Raw genomic sequence first — 19,489 nt, 5'->3', positions numbered from 1 at the left:
TTAAATAAATTCCCCAAAGTAAGGTAACTGATAAAGGGCAAAGTCAACTTGTCAAATGCTAGACCTGCCCAATTCCAATGTGATTTTCTTCATCCTCTGCCTTGCCCAGGTGTATATGGAGCAAGGAAAGATCTCATAAGTTTACAGTGATCTTGAGGAAACACATTTTTGCTTGCTTGCTATGTATCAGCTACTCATTATACAGGTGTTTCCCAGGTCAGAAGGAAATACAAGGTTGTAACCATTTACCTTAGGCTATGAAAAGAGAAAGTAACAGTAAGCTCATGTGGAACACTCAACAAGATAGACCATGTTCTGGACCATGAAACATACCTAAACAAATTTAAAGGAACAAAAATTATATAATGTTTGATCTCAGACTTCAATAAAATTAAAATTAAACTAGAAATCAATAATGGAAAGATAACTGGACAATCCAAAAAATATGTAGAGATTAATTGACACATTTCTAAATAGCATGAGGGCCAAAACAAATCTTAAAAGACATTTAAAAATATTTTTCACTTGAATAAAAATGAAAACAATTGAATCTAAAATAAAAGTTGAAATTATAAAAGAAAATATTGCGAGATTCATCAAAGTTAGTGCTTAGGAGGAAATTTATGGCATTGCATATAAGGAAAAAATATCTAAAATGAATAATCTGAGTTTCTGTCTTAGGAAACTAGGAAAAGAAGAGCACATTAAATCTATAATAAAAAGAAAAAATAAGAATTACAGTAGAAATCAATGAAATTAAAAACAGGAAATCAATAGATAAAATCAATAAAGCCAAAATCCGATTCTTTAAAAACAAATTGTTTTAACAAAAAAGTTAAATTGATAAGCTTCTAGCCAGGCTGAGGCGAAAAAAAAGACAAAAAACAAAACAAAACAAAATAAAACAAACAAAAAAGTGGGCCAGGTGTGGTGGCTCACGCCTGTAATCCCAGCACTTTGGGAGGCTGAGGTGGGCAGATCACCTGAGGTCAGGAGTTCGAGACCAGCCTGGGCAACATGGTGAAACCCTGACCTTACTAAAAATACAATAATTAGTCTGGCAGGGTGGCAGATGCCTGTAATCCCAGCTACTTGGGAGGCTGAGGCAGGAGAATCGCTTGAACCTGGGAGGCAGAGGTTGCAGTGAGTGGAGATCACACCACTGCACTCCAGCCTTGGCAAAAGAGTAAGACTCCGTCTAAAAAAAAAAAAAAAGAGTAGAGTAGAGGACACAAATTATTAATAACAGAAATGAAAGAAGGTACATCATTACAGACCTATGGGCATTAAAAGGATAATAAACATATACTATGAACAATGCTATGCCCACAAATTTGATAACCTAGATGAAACAGATCAATTTTTTTGAAAGACACAATCTTCCAAAACAAACAAAAAGAAATGAAAAAACTGAATAGGAATACATCTATTAAAAAAATTGAATGTATAATTATTAGCCTTCCAAAACAGAAAGCACCAGGCTCAAATGGGTTCACTGGTATGTCTCACCAAACATTTAAGGAAGCATTCATACCAATTCTCTACAATCTCAAAAGACAGAAGCAAAGGGAACAACCACTAATTCCATGAGGCCAGCATCACGCTAATACCAAAACAAAAAACATTTGAAAAAAATATATGTTATAGACCATTATCTCTCCTGAATATAGATAAAAAATTATCATCAAAATGTTAGCAAAGGGAATCCAATAATGTTTGCAAAAAATTATACATCACAACCAAAGAGGATTGATTACACACATGCAACACATTTCAAAATCAATTAATGTAATTCATCACATCTACAGGTTAAAGAAAAAAATCACGTGATCACATCAGTAGCTGGAGAAAAATCACTTGACAAAATCCAACACCCATTCATGATAAAAACTGTAAAACTAAATAGATGGGAACTTCCTCAATTTGATAAAGAATATCTACAAAAATTCTGCAGCTAACATCGTATTGTGGTACCTCTAGGCAAAGAAATATTATTTAGCACTGAAAAAAAATTAGCTATCACACCATTAAAAGACATGGAGAAATCATAAGTGCATTTTGCTAAGTGAGGGAAGTCAATCTCAAGTGGCTACTACTGTATTATTCCAATTGTATGACATTCTAGAAATGGTAAAATTACGGAGACAGTAAAAAGATCATGAGAATTTGGGGGAAAGGGAGAAGTGAATAGGCAGATAACATAATTTTTAGGGTGGTGAACATACTCTGTATGCTCCTATAATGGTGTATACATGTCATGATACATTTGTCCCAACCCATACAATGTATAATACCAAGAGTGAATCCTGATGTAAAGTAAGCACCTTGGTGATTAGGATGTGTCAATGCAAGTTCATCAATTGTAGCAAATGGACTACTCTCCCGGGGAATGTTGAAAAGCTGATAGGCTGCGCATCCGTGGAGCTGGAGGTATATGGCCAAACTCTGTACCTCTGTTTTGCTGTGAAACTGGAACCATTCTAAAAAACAAAAGTCTAATTTCATAATAATGTAAAGCTATGGTGTAAAGCATCAGCAAGCACTCTGTGATTTATTACCAATAATTGCTTATTATTTACATTTTAATTCTTTTTAAATGCTAATATAGATGAAAACATAGAAGGTGCCATGCCCCCATTAGTTATAAAGAACCTTTCCTAACTCTGAATAAAAAATTACTTGACATCAAATACTGTCAGTATTAATTTAAAAAGTACTATATAGCACACAATAGCATTGTTATATTTTATTTTATTTATTATTATTTTTTCAAAATCATGAATCAGCAACCTCATTGGACTTGTTGAGTTTTCAGAACACATTTTTTATTCTTATTGCCTAAATGATCCTTTTTTTTTTTTTTTTTTTTTTTTTTTTGCCTTTCATGGTTGCCTTCTTAAGGCACATCAAAACCCACATAGCAAGCTGCCTGCTTCTAGCGTTGATGAAGTGTTTGCAGGTACAACAGGAAAAATGCCTAATGTTTCTAACACTGTTACCCAATTTTTGTTCTTTGGGGTGTGTTTCTTCAACTGGCAGTTTTGCTCCATGTCTTCCATGGAAGAAAGTCCCCTGAGGCAACAGGGGCTTGTCTGGCTTCAGGAAAAGGCTCTGCATCCCTTGCTCCCCTAAGGCAGCATCTGGGTGTGTGTTGGCTGCCAAGGAGTGGTGCACCTGTGTGCAGCATGAGACAGTGGCGATAGCTCTTGGTGTTTCGCAACGCCCCAGAGCCATCTGGAGAACCAAATGAGTGCCAGGAAATTAGCAAATTTGGACACAAACCAAGTCAAGCAACTTATTTAAAAGACAGACCCAACTTTCTCAATGCTTCCTCTTTAGAAAGTGATGGAAAAATTACAGATTTGGAGTCAAAGCAAGGTGAAAACTACGTCTTCATTTCTTAAAAGCTTTGTGACCTTACCCCCAATTAATTTGTCTAATCTTACTGTTCTTACCCGTAAAATGTAAGAATAATATCTATACAAAGCTCACAATTTTATAATATACATTATGCCTAATGTTTCTTTTTTTTGACTTCAGAAACTCTGGAGATACAGATCAAATCAGGCCTGGGAGAACTGGGTACTTAACTTTGTGCAGATAAGTTAAGTAAATTCTCCCACTCCAAGGAATGGATCATGAAGTCCTTCTCTTTTTTTTTTTTTTTTTTTTTTTTTTGAGACGGAGTCTCGCTCTGTCATCAGGCTGGAGTGCAGTGGCGCGATCTCGGCTCACTGCAACCTCTGCCTCCAGAATTCAAGCGATTCTCCTGCCTCAGCCTCCCAAGTAGCTGGGACTACAGGCATGCACCACCATGCCCAGCTAATTTTTGTATTTTTAGTAGAGACAGGGTTTCACCATGTTGGCCAGGATGGTCTCGATCTCCTGACCTCGTGATGCATCTGCCTTGGCCTCCCAAAGTTCTGGGATTACAGGTGTGAGCCACCACGCCCGGCCAAAGTCCTTTTCTTAAGTGAGGACTACTCTTAGTGACTTCCTTCCAGTGAGAATAACACGGGAAATCAGGGAGGAAAGTGTGACTTCCCAGTGAAGAAACCTGGCAAATACTCCCTCAAGGCAGTGAGGAGTCATCTTGATGATAGGTACTTTTGATATGAATGTATGCAAGATGCTACTTATCTCTGTTGTATGCCAAAACCCATAGCCCCAGTCTAACCATGAGAGAAGCATCAAGCAGTCCCAAACTGAGGAAAGATTTTACAAAATAATCTTCAAAATTATCAAGGTCATCGAAAACCAGTCAATTTTGAGCAACTGCCATCGTGTAGGAGAGCCTAAGCGTGGCCTGGATGAGATTCCAGAACAGAAAAATGACATTATGTAAAGATTACACTTTGGGAGGCGGAGGCGGGCGGATCACGAGGTCAGGAGATCGGGACTATCCTGGCTAACATGGTGAAACCCCGTCTCTACTAAAAATACAAAAAAAAATTAGCCGGGCGTGGTGGCCGGCGCCTGTAGTCCCAGCTACTCCGGAGGCTGAGGCAGGAGAGTGGCGTGAACCCAGGAGGCGGAGCTTGCAGTGAGCTGAGATCGGGCCACTGCACTCGAGCCTGGGCGACAGTGCGAGACTCCGTCTCGACAAAAAAAAAAAAAAAAAAAATTAAGGAAATCCAAATAAAGTATGAACTTTAGTCAATCATAATATATCAATATCAGTCATTAGTTGTGACACATATGCCACAGTAATATAAGATGTATTAACAAAGGAATCTGCATGTGATGTATACAGGGACACTTTTTACTCCCCTTTGCCACTGTTCTAAATCTAAAGTAAATATAAAATTAAAGTATTGTTTAAAAAGCCAAATGCATAGGAATTCACAGTAAGGGAAATGACTACAAGGTGTCCCCATTTTTCTCTCTTAACATGACTGTCCCTTTTTGAATATTAGACCAGAAAAAAATGCATTCTTAAACATTCATTGTAAACAATCACTTTTGTTTGAGTATACTTGAGTGAAAGATTTTTTAATGGAAAAAAATTTTTTTAAATGTAAATTACCAAAATATATTTTTAGTTGAAACTAAATATATGTATATATAGGCATAGTCTACAATTCTCTTTGAAAAAAAAATATATAGGCATGTTTATGCACATTCTCAGTTGCGTTTGGATTTTACATCATGCAAAATTCAATGAGCTTCTTAGATGAAGTGATAATGGGAGTCATAAAATCATGACAGGCAATTTACACTTGATGAATCCGTCCCCATGAAATTTTGTATGAAAAAAATTAAACTGGGGCAAAGCTTGCTAAAACCAATCAATAGTGTGTGAATAATGTAGGTTAAAAAAAGGTCTTTGAGCCAACTGAATTCTGGCCACAGGAATTTTGGGGAAAATATGAGGAATATGTTTTGTCTAATTTACCCAATGTGCTGATATTTACTCTATGGATTTGTAGGAGAAAACTGACTGGAATATGAAATAAAATTTGCTTTCCTCTTCATTAAGTCTACATTTGGACCACAGAGGAGAACAATCTGGTTACCTCCTCTGAGTCCAATATTTATGAACTGCAATTCTGGTTTATGTTCATTCAGATGACCAAGAAGGTCAGAGGCTTGGGACTCAGAAATACTTGGACTTAGACTCCAACTCTAATGTCTGAATGACACTGGCAATTTGTACAACTTTGAAAAACCTCATTTTCTTCTCCTCACATTCAGAAAATAATAACTACTTAATGTATCAGGTGTTTGATAACTGTAAAACAAATATTAGTTTTCTTCTTTTCTGTTTCCACTTTCCACACTCCCTCCTTCTCATATCTATGAAACAAAGCAAATGGAACTCCATTCATCACTTGTCTGATCAAGTCCAGTTAACCCACAAAATACCATTTTAATATTGTTCTGCCCAGAGTTCCCACCCACAAGAATAATTTTTGCAACAATCCGAACATTTGAATTATGATGGCTATGGGGATTTTTGTCTCCTTTAACTTCAGTGGAAACTATTCCTCTGCATTCAGATTTATAGAGCAGGTTGTTTCATGAAGCAGAATAGGCAGAAGTCAGAGTGAATATACTTATTAATATGGTGAAGCAAGAGAGATTATTCAATCAATATTTGCCGTTGTTAATGAGTCTGGCATACTTGGCTTGAGGCTTTGTTCTACTTAATTCAATTTCAATTTTTTGACTACAAAGAAATGACTGTTAATCCTCAAAAAGTGTCCATTTTTTCCTAAATTAAATATTTCATTTTTATGGTATCATCTGCTAATCCCCACAGTAATTGGTTTAATTAAAGGAAAACTATCCTGTTTATTTCAGTATGACTTATCCAAAATATTTTGTGGGTATCTTCATAATTCTTACATCACTGAATTCTGAATTACTCTTAATTTATTTCCACAAAAATATTCCCTCTTATCTTCTATTCCTCAAGATGTCTATTATGAACACGTGGATACCAAAATTAAAAATATAAGGCCATTTACAAGAGGATCTCTTATAGAATAATAACCCAGTTAGAGAAAATATTTCTTAAAAAATTATTAATAATTGTTTTATAATATATTTATAATACTTTCATATTTACTTCATATATTATATAAAACTATAGTACTTTGTTATAATATTGTATTAATATCATTACATTTTGTAACGTTTGCACCATCTGAATGAGTTTATAGAAAGCGCTTGGTATTGGAGGAGTTTTGGCAAAAGTCTGAATGGGTGTCAGGGTGTTTACCTTCTAGCCACTTCCAAACCACATGATCTCAGGTGACTACTTTAATCTTTGAGATTAAAGTAGGACTTTGAGATTTAAATTCTACCTTTCATGACTTTGGAAACATTATGCAACCTTTCTGAACCTCAGTTTTCTTATTTGTAAAAGGGAGTTAATCATAGTATCTCCCTCATTGATACTGTGTATTCATTATAAGTAACATACTTACAAACCTTATATAGTAGGTGCTATATTATTTTTCTCCTCCCCTATTATAAATACAGAGTTTTATTCCATAACATGCAAATTGTTTCTTACACTTAGGCAACTGGAAGGATGAATGTGAGAGTTTCTGGTTTATAGGTGCTTGAAATTTTTATTAAAGGTTGAACTGCATGTTTTGCAAATAATGCTCAGTGTCATAATAGGGTAGCTCCTAAGGAAGAGCAATTTTAAACTTTATTCTTTGATTCTACAATTACTTCTGGAGTACCTTCTAGTCTCCATGAACTTTTCTAGGGTTTGGAACAAAAATAAACAAATATGTCATATAGAAGATGGTTGGTGATGCTACTGCACGGGAATTTGTCTTGATGCAATGGGGACCTCTGTGCACACTATTAGGAAAGACAGCCCAGTGGGCACTAAGCAGTGAAGCTCATAAACAAAATCAAAATGCTCAATCACACAGTTATTGAATCGCTTTAAATCACAGAGTGAGAAGCAAGGCAAAAGAGATGACACTTAGCATAGGGTGCAAGTAAGAAGTCCTCACTGCCTGAATCCCATGGCATACAAGGCTCAGCTGTCCCAACACTCTCTGCCATGTCAATCTTTCTGCTGATGGTGCCACAATACAAGGACAGAATTTAGGTTCAAACAATGGGGCCCACAGATAAGCAGTATCCTTGACCAATTACACACTTACTCTATTGGAGAGACTCGGGGATGTGTAGCTTGACACAGCTGAAGCTTGACTGAAGAACAGCTATGGGATGAATGAATTAATTAATTAATATGAGCAGAGGATATTTGAGGCCAGAATAGGTGTCATCAGCATGTGGCTGAATTAAAAACCTCATGAAAATTAAGTACCTATGCCTGCTGACTATATGCTGAACATTTAGTGGCTCCTGCATACTTACATATAGTGGATATTTAGCTTGTAAATATCTCCCAGTACTTCTACTCCTTTCTGTTTAATACACATGCCGTATTTCCACATTACCTATCTCATACTTTAACATATCACATGCATTCTGCCCATATCTAACAAAAGTTTTGCTACTACTTATCTACCTTGAATATTCTAAAGTTTTTGCTTGTGTTTGGCAAACTGAAAATTTATTGATTAATGCACAAATACATTATAGATACAAAAAAAAAATCTCAAAGCAGGCTAATGATAGTTTGGCCCCCAAATCACCTATAACATTCCTACTCCCTGGTGCAGCACATGAATCAGGCCTTACAATGGGAGAAGTTTCCCCACATTTCTGCACCAGTACTGACACTTGTGTCTCTGTCCTCCAGCCACTCTGTTTGCTGCTCCCTCAGTCCCTGTGGGCCTCAGTCCCACTGTCTCTAATCGGTGGTTAGAGCCTACTGAGTAGTCTGCTTCTGCCACGCTCTGCTCGTTCTTCGCTGAGACTCTTGGCATAGCTCCTCTCTCTGCTAGAGCTTGGAGGAGTTTTGCCTTCTTTGCTGCTTAGCGATCTCAGAAGCACATCTCAGTCTCCCTCTGGGTGGCAAAAAAAAAAAAAAAAAAAAATCATTCCTTCACATGTTGATATGGTTTGGTTCTGTGTCCCCACCCAAATCTCACCTCGAATTGTAATCCCCATAAACTCCACATATCAAAGGTGGGACCAGGTGAAGGTAATTGAATCACGGGGGCAGTTTCCCCTCATGCTGTTCTCATGATAATGAGTGAGTTTCAGGAGAGCTGATGGTTTTAGAAGTGCCTGGCATTTCCCCTGCTTGCACTCACTTTGTCCTGCCACCCTGTGAAGAAGGTGCCTGCTTCTCCTTTGGCTTCCACCATCACTGGAAATTTCCTGAGGCCTCCCAGCAATATGAAACTCTTTCCTTCATAAATTACCCAGTCTCAGGCATTTCTTCATAGCAGTGTGAGAATGAGCTAATATACATGTCCTGTCTTCATTTTAGAGATATCATAGCAGAGTTGTATGACTCTCTCTCTCTAACCTATCTTTTCACCTATCTATCTCTTCATCCATTTATAAATGTATATTGCCTTGTATATTTTTGTTACACTATTCAGACCATGACTATTCTTTCAGCGGTCTCCATGTTCATTGACACATTCTGGTTTTCAATGAGCAACTTCAAATGCATCAAACAGGTTTGTATCTATCTGAATTCCAAAAATGATACATTTAAAATCATTTCCATAGGCTTCTCTGGCCGAATAGACATCAAAATTTTCTCCCGGCTGCCACTGAGAATGGAATGCCTTTTAATACTATAGGAACACATGTCTTGGCAATAAAAACCCTGATCACACAAAAGACACATAAAAATTCTGTAATAGACTTTTGCTGTGGTTTGAAAGATATGGGGGAAAAATAAATACGATTTTGAAAAACTAGACAGGAACATTTTGAATAAGTAATATTTAAAATGAGAAAAGGTAATTTTGAGAGGTAGATACTGGAGACAGGGGATTGATTACTTATAGAAAAAAATAAATAAATGAAAGCATGATGGTTTTGAGGTTGTTTCCAAAGAAAAATTGATAAATTTTTATACATCTGAAAATTGTGGAGGGAGGGACATTTGAATATGATTTCTACACAGATGGTGTTACGGCAGCCATTGACCTAACCAGTGATCTCTTATTTGCCATTTTATATTAACTTTTCATATTCCTCAAGTGTACAAGGTATGTTTTTGTTACATAAAAATATTTAGAATGTCTTTATAATGAATACTTCCGTGTTTTAATGTTACATTTTTTTCAAAATCTATTATTACATTTACTATTAAAATTAATGATTTCTTATAATCAGAAAAATATGCTATTAATCATATACTCTCAAGAATTCTCACCTAAGGAAAAAGATATGATTATAATCTAAAAACCCTTGAAAAGCCAAAATGTCAATTTGGTTCGCTTTTGGAATATGAAAATAGACTAGGATATAAGTTCACATGTGTCAAAACCATCCAGTTTTCTTCAGACACTCTAATCTTTTTGTTATGTCTTGGGTCTTGACTTCATTTGGAGTAATTACAAACTCTGCATTCAAAAAATAGCTACTTAATAAATGAAGAAAAACTAGACATAATCACCATAAATGGATTATCTACTTCTCTTGAATAATCAGCACTTGTCAATCACCTATTTGTATTTCACCCTGTGTCGCTGCCTGCATAAAGCAATTAATCAATCAATTCAGACATTATTTTTTAAATTTAAAAATCTTCACTACAATAAAGACAAATGTAAAACTTTATCAATGCCCTTCAAAATGAAGACATCAATTTTATCTTTGGAATATCCTTAGGGAGCATTTGGTGTCAGCTAAGATGCATCTATTTGCAAGCTAGAATGCCCCAAATCAGAACACAACATTGATTTTCTGCAATGACAAGAATTCCAGCAGTAGGAAAAACTCCAGGCTTGATGGCTTCACTGGTTGACTGCTGTCATCAATGATCAAGAAGTTTGCCATTCTCCGATTGGTCAGTTCTCCTCTATGTGCAAACTTTGCATTCACACTTGGTCCCAACATGGCAAAATGGTCACAGAAGTTGCAGGCATCATACACCTGCAAAAACCATTATAAAGATGAAAAGTACATTTGTTTCTTTCATTTATTTCTTATATGCAAAACATTCCATTAGGATTTATCTCCTGTCTGTATTGGAACATAAACCAATCACTCTCACAAGAAACCAGACTGCCATGATTAGTTTAGACAAATCATTTGTGAATAGTAAAAATATTGAGGAAGGAACCACAAAGTTCTCTACATCAGGCAAATTTTAATGGGCATTTTAAGCCAGGCATTGGTAAGTCTTTTTTTTGTAAAGGGCCAGATGGTAAATATTTCAGGCTTTTCAGGCCACAGTGGGGGCTGCTGTGATGGGGCCAGGCTGGGTCACTCACCGGTGGAGGAGCAGTGCTGTCCCACAAAAAGAGGCCCCAAGGCACAGCTGGGCCCGGGGCAGTGCTGCACTTACACACAAAGCATGGGGGCTGGGCCCAGGGTGTGGAGCTGGGGCCACACTTTGGGGACCCAGGGTGGGAAGTGGGAGCAGCGCCTGTTTTGGGGACCTGGCCAGCAGTGCAGCCACTGTGCCAACTCCGAGAGCACAGGATTCCTTTGCCTAGGAAGGAGGCTCTGCTCTAGGCCATCCTGCATTGGGGTGACCTCTGAGCCTGACTCTCCCAACAGGGGGAGCTCGTGGAGATGTAGCCCCTGTCCCAGACTTGAGCCCAGGCCCAGTAAGGAGCTAGAGCCCCGACCCCAGGCTCCAAGGGGGAGTGGCTCTGGCTGCTTGCTCCACTGAGCCAGCAGAAGCTGGGAGTAGGCAGCAGCTCCACCCTCCCGCCCTGCGCAGCTGCAGCTGCAGCTACCCAAGTTGGGGCTATGGACCCAGGTCTCCATGTGATTTTGGGGACTGGGAGCAGGCAGGGTCCCCACCCACCTTGGGCTCAGCTGCACGTATTCAAGCTGGGGCTGTGGACTCGGGCATCTCTGTGCTCTTGGGGGCCCAGGAAGGACCCTCCACTGCCCTTGCAGGCTTGGAAGTGCATGCTTCCATCTCCAGCTTCTCTTTGCTGTCAGCACCCACTGCGATCTCAGAGCAACCTGGGGCTGAGCCTGGGTGCTCTCACAGCCCAGTCAGGGGTGCACACGCTCAAGGCAGTGCTGAAAATGCCAGCCCCCTGCTGCCTCAGCTCCCTCTGGACTTTGGGTGCCCACAAATGTGGGGGCTGGGAGAAGGCTGAGGGGGTTTAACGGCAGCTCAGCACTGGCCTACAGGTGCCCCTTGGTGTAAGCAGCCTGGTTGCCATGGACTGCAGGCAGAAAGCAGACAGGCTCCTGAGTGGAAGGGATAGGTCCCTGGTGAGGTCTCACCTTTGGGTCAGGGAGGGCCTGAAGTCTGGGGATCGGGCTGCCAGTCCCACAGACTAGAGTGGGAACTTGCGGTGCCTTTTCCAGGCCTGTTCACAGCCTACTGACATGCACTTCCTCCCTTTTGAGACCGTAAAAGCCTTGTGCTCAGCTAAAGCTGAACAGACATCAGGATGACCAGCTGCAGAGGGGAGCTACCCAATCAAGGGCCTCCTCTCTGCTGACAGCTGCAGAGACAGTGGGATGACCTGCCTGCAGAGAGAAGCCTCCCACTCCAGGGTCTCCTCTTTTCTAGGAGCTGAACACTTGTTTGGACACCCTGGCTGCAGAAAGGAGCTACACACTGAGGTTCTCCTCTGAGTTATTCTATTGCTCAATAAAGCTCTTCTTCATTTTGCTCATCCTCCACTTGTCTGCATACCTTATTCTTCCTGATCACAGGACAAGAACTCAGGATTCATCAAATGGCAGGGCTAAAAATGCTGTAACACAAACAGTGCTGAAATATGCCCCTTGCTTACCACATTGTGGGCAAAGAGAGGAGAAGAGCTGTGGTCCTTTGGGGAGCCCAGAGCTGGGAGCTCCCTGAGGTAGAGCTGTGACTCCCTCTTTGTGGCCCTGTGGTTCCTGGCATCTCCAAGCTTCCAGGTGCTTCTGGGTTCCCAAGTGCCAGCTGTGGAAGTGGCTTGCAGTGCTCCTGATCCAGCCATAGCTTTGTACAGAGCTGGCACCCATGCTGGTATCTGGAGCTGTCCACCCCACTGCAACAGCCAGCCAGTGTGTCTGACTGTACAGTAGCCAGACCCCACATTTGCTCACATACCCCTCACTGCTCCATACCTTACTCGCCCTTGGCAGGCATGGGATCCAGGTCAGTAGTGTGAGCCAAGTGCAGTATGCCAGGCTGAGCGGGCAGAACAAGCACAGCAGGCCCGAGCAAAACTGGAGCAAAGGTGCCACCAGGTACAGACATTTCAGGCCAGAAAAGTGACACCCCACTGATCCCATAACAGTATTATAAGAACGAAAAAACATGGCCAAGTGCAGCGGCTCATGCCTGTAATTCCAGCACTTTGGGAGGCTGAGGCGTGTGGATCATGAGGTCAAAAGATCAAGACCATTCTGGCCAACATGGTGAAACCCCGTCTCTACTAAAAATACAAAAATTAGCTGGGTATGGTGGCATGTGTCTGTAGTCCCAGCTACTCGGGAGGCTGAGGCAGGAGGATCACTTGAACCTGGGAGGCAGAGATTGCAGTGAGCCGAGATCATGCCATTGTACTCCAGCCTGGCGACAAAGCGAGACTCTGTCTCAAAAAAAAAAAAAAAAAAAGGAAAAAAAGGAGAAAGAAGGAAGAAGAAACATGCAAAGACTCATAAGACAATGTGGCAGATGCTAAGATGGAAGTCAGTAGAGTATAGAGAGCTGTGAAACCACTGAAAATGTGACTTACTTCTACATGGAGGTGAGATTGGGTTGTCTCAGATTCCCTAATTAAACTAGCTGTCGAATAGTGAATTGAAACTAATGAATCAGGAACAAGAATATTCTAAGCTAAGAGATATTTCATGGAGGGGGAAAGCTGAGAAAGAATAATATGTGTGGTTCAGCACAAGTAGTTTCACAGCATGCACATGCAGTGCTCAATTGCAGAAGCTGCTTGGGATGAGGAGGAACATAAATGATGAGGAGGCCTGTATGCTATGGGGAATGCATTGTCTTTCAAATGGAATCCCAATAAATTAAAATTCATTGATATTCTTTTTGACAGCAACAATGATGCAGTTTTGCAACAGGCTCAATTGCATTCACTTTTTATTTTAACTCAGAATACAATCGTCAAATATGTAAAGTTAAAAACTATTTTATTTTTAAATAATTTAAAACGTTACATATTTGACAACTATATTCTGAGTAGAAAATTATATATCCCCACATTTAAACTCCGTTTTGACTTTTGTACACAATATAAAAGTCATAAAAACACATCTGTAAAATCCCAAGATCTCTTAACTATAAAAAGCCACAACATAGATAGATGATAATCGTAATAGAGCTGCAAACTGATACAGAAGTGTACCATGATGGCCATTTTCCACTATATCATTTGCATCTTATTAGCATTTTATGTCGTCTAGTTTATTTACTACCATATGGATTCAGTAGTGACACTTTCATGATAGTCATAAATAAACTTCAGATATAAAAATGCTGAGGAGGCCAGGCATGTTGGCTCATGCCCGTAATCCTAGAACTTTGGGAGGCCGAGGTGGTTGGATCACCTGAGGTCAGGAGTTCAAGACCAGCATGACCAACATGGCAAAATCCTGTCTCTACTAAAAAATACAAAAAAATTAGCTGGGCATGGTGGCAGGCGCCTGTAATCCCAGCTACTTGGGAGGCTGAGGCAGGAAAGTTGCTTGAATCTGGGAGATGGAGGTTGCAGTGAGCCAAGATAGCACCACTGCACTCCAGCCTGGGTGACAGAGCAAGGCTCCCTCTCAAAAAAAAAAACAAACAAAAAAAACAACAAAAAAAAGTGGGAAGTGCCTTGGACAACCAATGATGTACCATGCCTAGAAGTTGTTTGTAAGAAAAGTTGTGTTCTGTTCATTTTTATACTAATAATAATTTGTATTTTTCAAATTATTGGGGAATTATTTCTTCATATTTTCCAAGCACTTTGGAAGATATTTTCAGCCTTCATCTTTATAATTACTAAGCTAAGCTAGTATACAATCTAAATGATCAAGCTGATGAAATAATGTACTTGAAAAAATGTTAGATTGTTTTAAATATATTTCATTTGAGATTACTAACTTGGTAATTTTCTATGCTTTTATTACTTTGAGCCTTTCAGAATGAAATCAAAATGAAACAAGATTCTCTTTGAGAATCAGGTAAATATTAAGAGTAAGATTAAAAAGTGCCATAAATAAGGTGCCTCTTAGTTAATTTGAGGATATACTGGACACAACTAACTTTAACAGATTTATCAATAAATTTAATAGATGGTGCTTTGTATGAAATTAGGGGTTCTAAAAACCAGAACTAATTATTTTATCCATAGAACATTTGCTGAGGTTGTATAAAATTATGAACTAAAATTCAGTAAATTATGATATAGGCAATTGTATTTAAAGGAAAAGCATTGTATTCAAAACTTTGCTAAGGACAGTCCTCACTTCAATACAGAGTAATTATGAATATCTTAAGAATAAGACAGGTGATAGCAAAGAAGAAATATCAGTCCACTTCATGAACCTGGCAATACATACCAAACAGCAGAAGCTTTTAAAAATTAATTTAAAAACTAAACTCTACTTCTAAAAGAATTTAGATTGTAGTAAAAGAATTCAGAATGTAGTATTTTCACTGTTGTGCAAAATGGCAATCCTTATTCATCAAGAGAAATGAAAAGACAAGTTCCAAACTGAGGAAAGCCATTCATAATATACACCTGAAAAAAATCAAGAATGTATAAATGGCCCATGCATGCCAATAAAAAAGTATAAATAACACAAGAAAAAAATGAATAAAATACATAGGAATTACACAGAGGAGGAAATACATAAAGCAAAAATCATTGGAAGATATATTTAACATCACTAGTGATCACACAAAATAATGAAGACTACAAAATATATTATTTTATCTCTAATTATTTGACACAAGTTAAAGTCTGACAATAACTTTGTATTCAAGAAGAGTACAAAACAATTAACCAAACTGATACTCACATAACTTATTGTCGTTATCAAAATAGTTACTATCAGAAGAAGATAAAAGTTGTAAATAACTTTGCTGTTTGTTCCTGAGACTCTCTCTGCCCAACAACAAACAAAACAAAAATCAAAACAACAAAACAAACATTTACATATATATTAAACTATTCAACTCTTCTATAAATAGCATGAAATTGCAGTTTACATCTCAACACTTTTCACTGCTTTCCTCAATATCTTCACTCTGCTGTGTTCATTGTTTTTCGCAGACAATCCTATTTTATGCTTACAATAAAAGACCCATCTTAAACTTTATTGAATACTTCATAAATATCTCAACTTTGCACTCCCATTCTAAATTGCAACTTAGACTTCATCAAGGTAGTGCTCTATCTTACTATGGTAAACTCATCTTAATCTTTTCAGAAGTTATTATATGAGATATTTTCACGGATCAGGCTTTTACACAAAGGATGTATATTAGCAATTTACATTGCTTCTAGAGGTATAAATTGATGCAATACAATTTACATCTGACTTCTTAGAAGAGGCAATAGAGGCCAAAAGGCAGTGGAGTGCTCAAAGAAAAAAAAACTGTCAACCACAAATACAATATCCAACAAAGCTGTATTTTGAAAATGAAGGAGAAATAAATGAATTCCTAGTTAAGAAAAAACTAAAACAATTTGTTGCTAACAGACACATCTTACAAAAAATCATAAAGGGAAGTCTTCAAGAAACTAAGTAACCTCAGATGGCAATTCAAACCTGCAAACAAAAATAAAAAGCACTATGCAACTGTAAATGACAGTATAAACGAATATTTTCTCTTTCTCTTAACAAACTTAAGAAACAATTGTATAAAATAACATGTACATAATATATTGTTGGACATATAATCTATAGATGTGTAACATAAGGGAGGTGGTGGTAGCAAAGATGTATTGGGCAAAAGAAATGATTCCAAATGATAACACAAAAGCACAGGAACAAATGAAGGGAAACTGAATGGATAAGTAAGAAAGTTAATATTACAAAAGCTATAAACACATACTTATTTAAATTTTTAAAAAAATGTCAGCTTCTTTAAAAGACAAACTTCTATGAAGTAATTGTTATAATAATACATTTTTGGCTTAATAACATTTAAAGATGTAATGTGTATAAAAATAATAGAACAAATGGAAGGATAGTAAAATATAACTTTGTATGAATAATATATCTATATCAGACAAGAATTAAGTTAGATGAGTATGAGTCTAGGACTTCTATGGTAAGCTCTATAACAACCAGAAAAGAAGTCATAAGAAATATACCTTTAAACACATTAAAGGAATTAAAATGCCACATTAGAATACATTCTCCTAGTGCAAATGAAAGCAGTAAAGTAGAAATAGAAGAACAAAAAATATAACATATGAAACATAATAATTTAAAAGTAAAGTCCAAGACATAAATCTAACTCCCACAATAAGAAAATTAAAAGTGAATAGATTAAATAATCCAATCAGAAAAGCAGAGATTGCAAGTTTTGATTTAAAAATATGATTCAACTGTATGCTATGTGAGACTTTAACTTAAATAGGTTCATTATGTTAATAATAGAAAAATATGTATTATGCAAATAGCTACCCCAAGAAAGCTGGAGGAGCTATGCTAACAAGCAGACAAAGTGGACTTTAAAACAAAAAATGTTACTAGAGATAAGAAGAGACATTGTATAAAAATTATAGGATTCATACAAAAGGGGAATATAAAAATTATAGGTATGTATGTGCCTAATAACAGAGCACTAAAATACATAAAGTAAAAACTGACAGAAATGAAGAGAGAAATAGAAAACAACGATAGCTGAAGCAACATTCTACTTTCAATGATGGATAGACCAGGCAAAATATCAATAAGAACATAGAAATGAACAACGACACATATATCAATTATATATAACTGATATTTATAGAATGTTCCACACTGAAAAGTGCAGAAAGTATATTATTCTCAAGCACACATGGGATATTTTCTAGTATAGGTCATACACTACCTCCAGATATAAGCCTCAATACATTTCAGATAACAGAAATATTACCTAGTGTGTTCTCTAACAATTGAACTGAATGTGAAATCAATAACAGAAAGAAATTTGGAACGCTTACAATATTTGGAAATAAAATAATGCTACTATTTTATTTATAAAATAAAATAACTAAAGAAGAAGAAATAAAAAGGAACATTAGAGAATACTTTGAGATAAATAAAAATGAGGATGCAGCATACTTTAATTATATAGAGTGAAGCAAAAGCAGTCTCAGAATGAAAATTATAGCTGTAAATGCTTGTATTAAGAAAGATGAAAGATCTAAAATTGGTAAACAAACCATCCAGCTTAAGGAACTGGAAAAAGAAGATCAAATCAAACCCAAAGCTAGCAAAAATAAGGAAATAATAATGATTACGGCAGAAAATAATAAAATAGAAAATAGAAACACAATAAAGAAAATCACGGCTGAGCGCATGTCTCACGCATGCCATCCCAGCACTTTGGGAGGCTGAGGTGGGCAGATCACAAGGTCAGGAGATCGAGACCATCCTGACCAACATGCTGAAGCCCTGTCTCTATTAAAAATACAAAAATTAGCTGGGTGTGGTGGCAGGCGCTTGCAATCTCAGCTACTTGGGAGACTGAGGCAGGAGAATTGTTTAAACCCGGGAAGCGGAGGTTGCTGTGAGCTGAGATCACACTACTGCACTCCAGCCTGGCGACAGAGCCAGACCCCGTCTCAAAAAAGAAAAGAAAAGAAAAGAAAATCAATGAAATCATAAACTGGCTATTTGAAAAGATAAATTGTTTAGACAAACCCTTACCATCTGACTGGAAAAAAATTGAAGAGAAAAATTACTACAGTCAGAAATGAAAGAATATTCTTTACTATGGATCTTGTAGAAATAAAAAAATAGTAAGGAAAAGCATGAACAGGACATCCAAATGAGTGATTAAAATGTGAAAGATTCTCATGCTCCTTATTAATCAGGGAAATACAATTTAAAACCACAGTAATTTATAACCATATAGTTGCCAGAATGGAAGATAAAACAAAACAAACATGAGCAAAAACTGACAAGACCGAATGATAGTAATATGGCCGGACAATCATTATTCTAGATAGCAGTGCAAAGCAGAACAACTAATTAAGGCTTATTCACATTATCTACTGACATTAAAAATATGCATATGCTATGACAGAGCAATTTCACTCCTAGATATATATCAAAGAGGATAATATATGCATGCATTTCAAAGACTTGTTCTGGCACACACATTTTTGCATTTTAACAAAAAAAGAGCAATACAAAACTTCAGAGTATAGATAGTGGTATATTGATACAATGAACTAGTATACAGCCATTAATGTGAACATATTACAGTTGTACATAGTAACATGGATGGATTTCAGAAACATCAGGCAGAATAAAAGGAGCCAGGCACAGACAAATACACATTGTGCCTTTTTTATTTTATTTGATATTTATTTATTTATTTATTATTATACTTTAAGTTCTAGAGTACATGTGCACAACATGCAGGTTTGTTACATATGTATACATGCACCACGTTGGTGTGTGCTGCACCCATTAACTTGTCATTTACACTAGGTGTATCTCCTAATGCTATCACTCCTCCCTTCCCCCACCGCATGACAGGCCCTGGTGTGTGATGATCCCCACCCTGTGTCCAAGTGTTCTCATTGTTCAATTCCCACCTATGAGTGAGAACATGCGGTGTTTGATTTTCTGTCCTTGGAATAGTTTGCTGAGAATGATGGTTTCCAGCTTCATCCATGTCCCTACAAAGGACATGAACTCATCCTTTTTTATTGTGCCTTTATTTAATGCTGTAATAAATAATTACAATGACAAGGAGCACAAAAATTTAGGCTTATGGATGCATGTTTAA

This window comes from Pan paniscus, chromosome 13 (genome assembly GCF_029289425.2).
Source record: "Pan paniscus chromosome 13, NHGRI_mPanPan1-v2.0_pri, whole genome shotgun sequence".
In the NCBI taxonomy this organism is placed as follows: domain Eukaryota; kingdom Metazoa; phylum Chordata; class Mammalia; order Primates; family Hominidae; genus Pan; species Pan paniscus.
Note: the sequence above shows the minus strand (reverse complement) of the source record.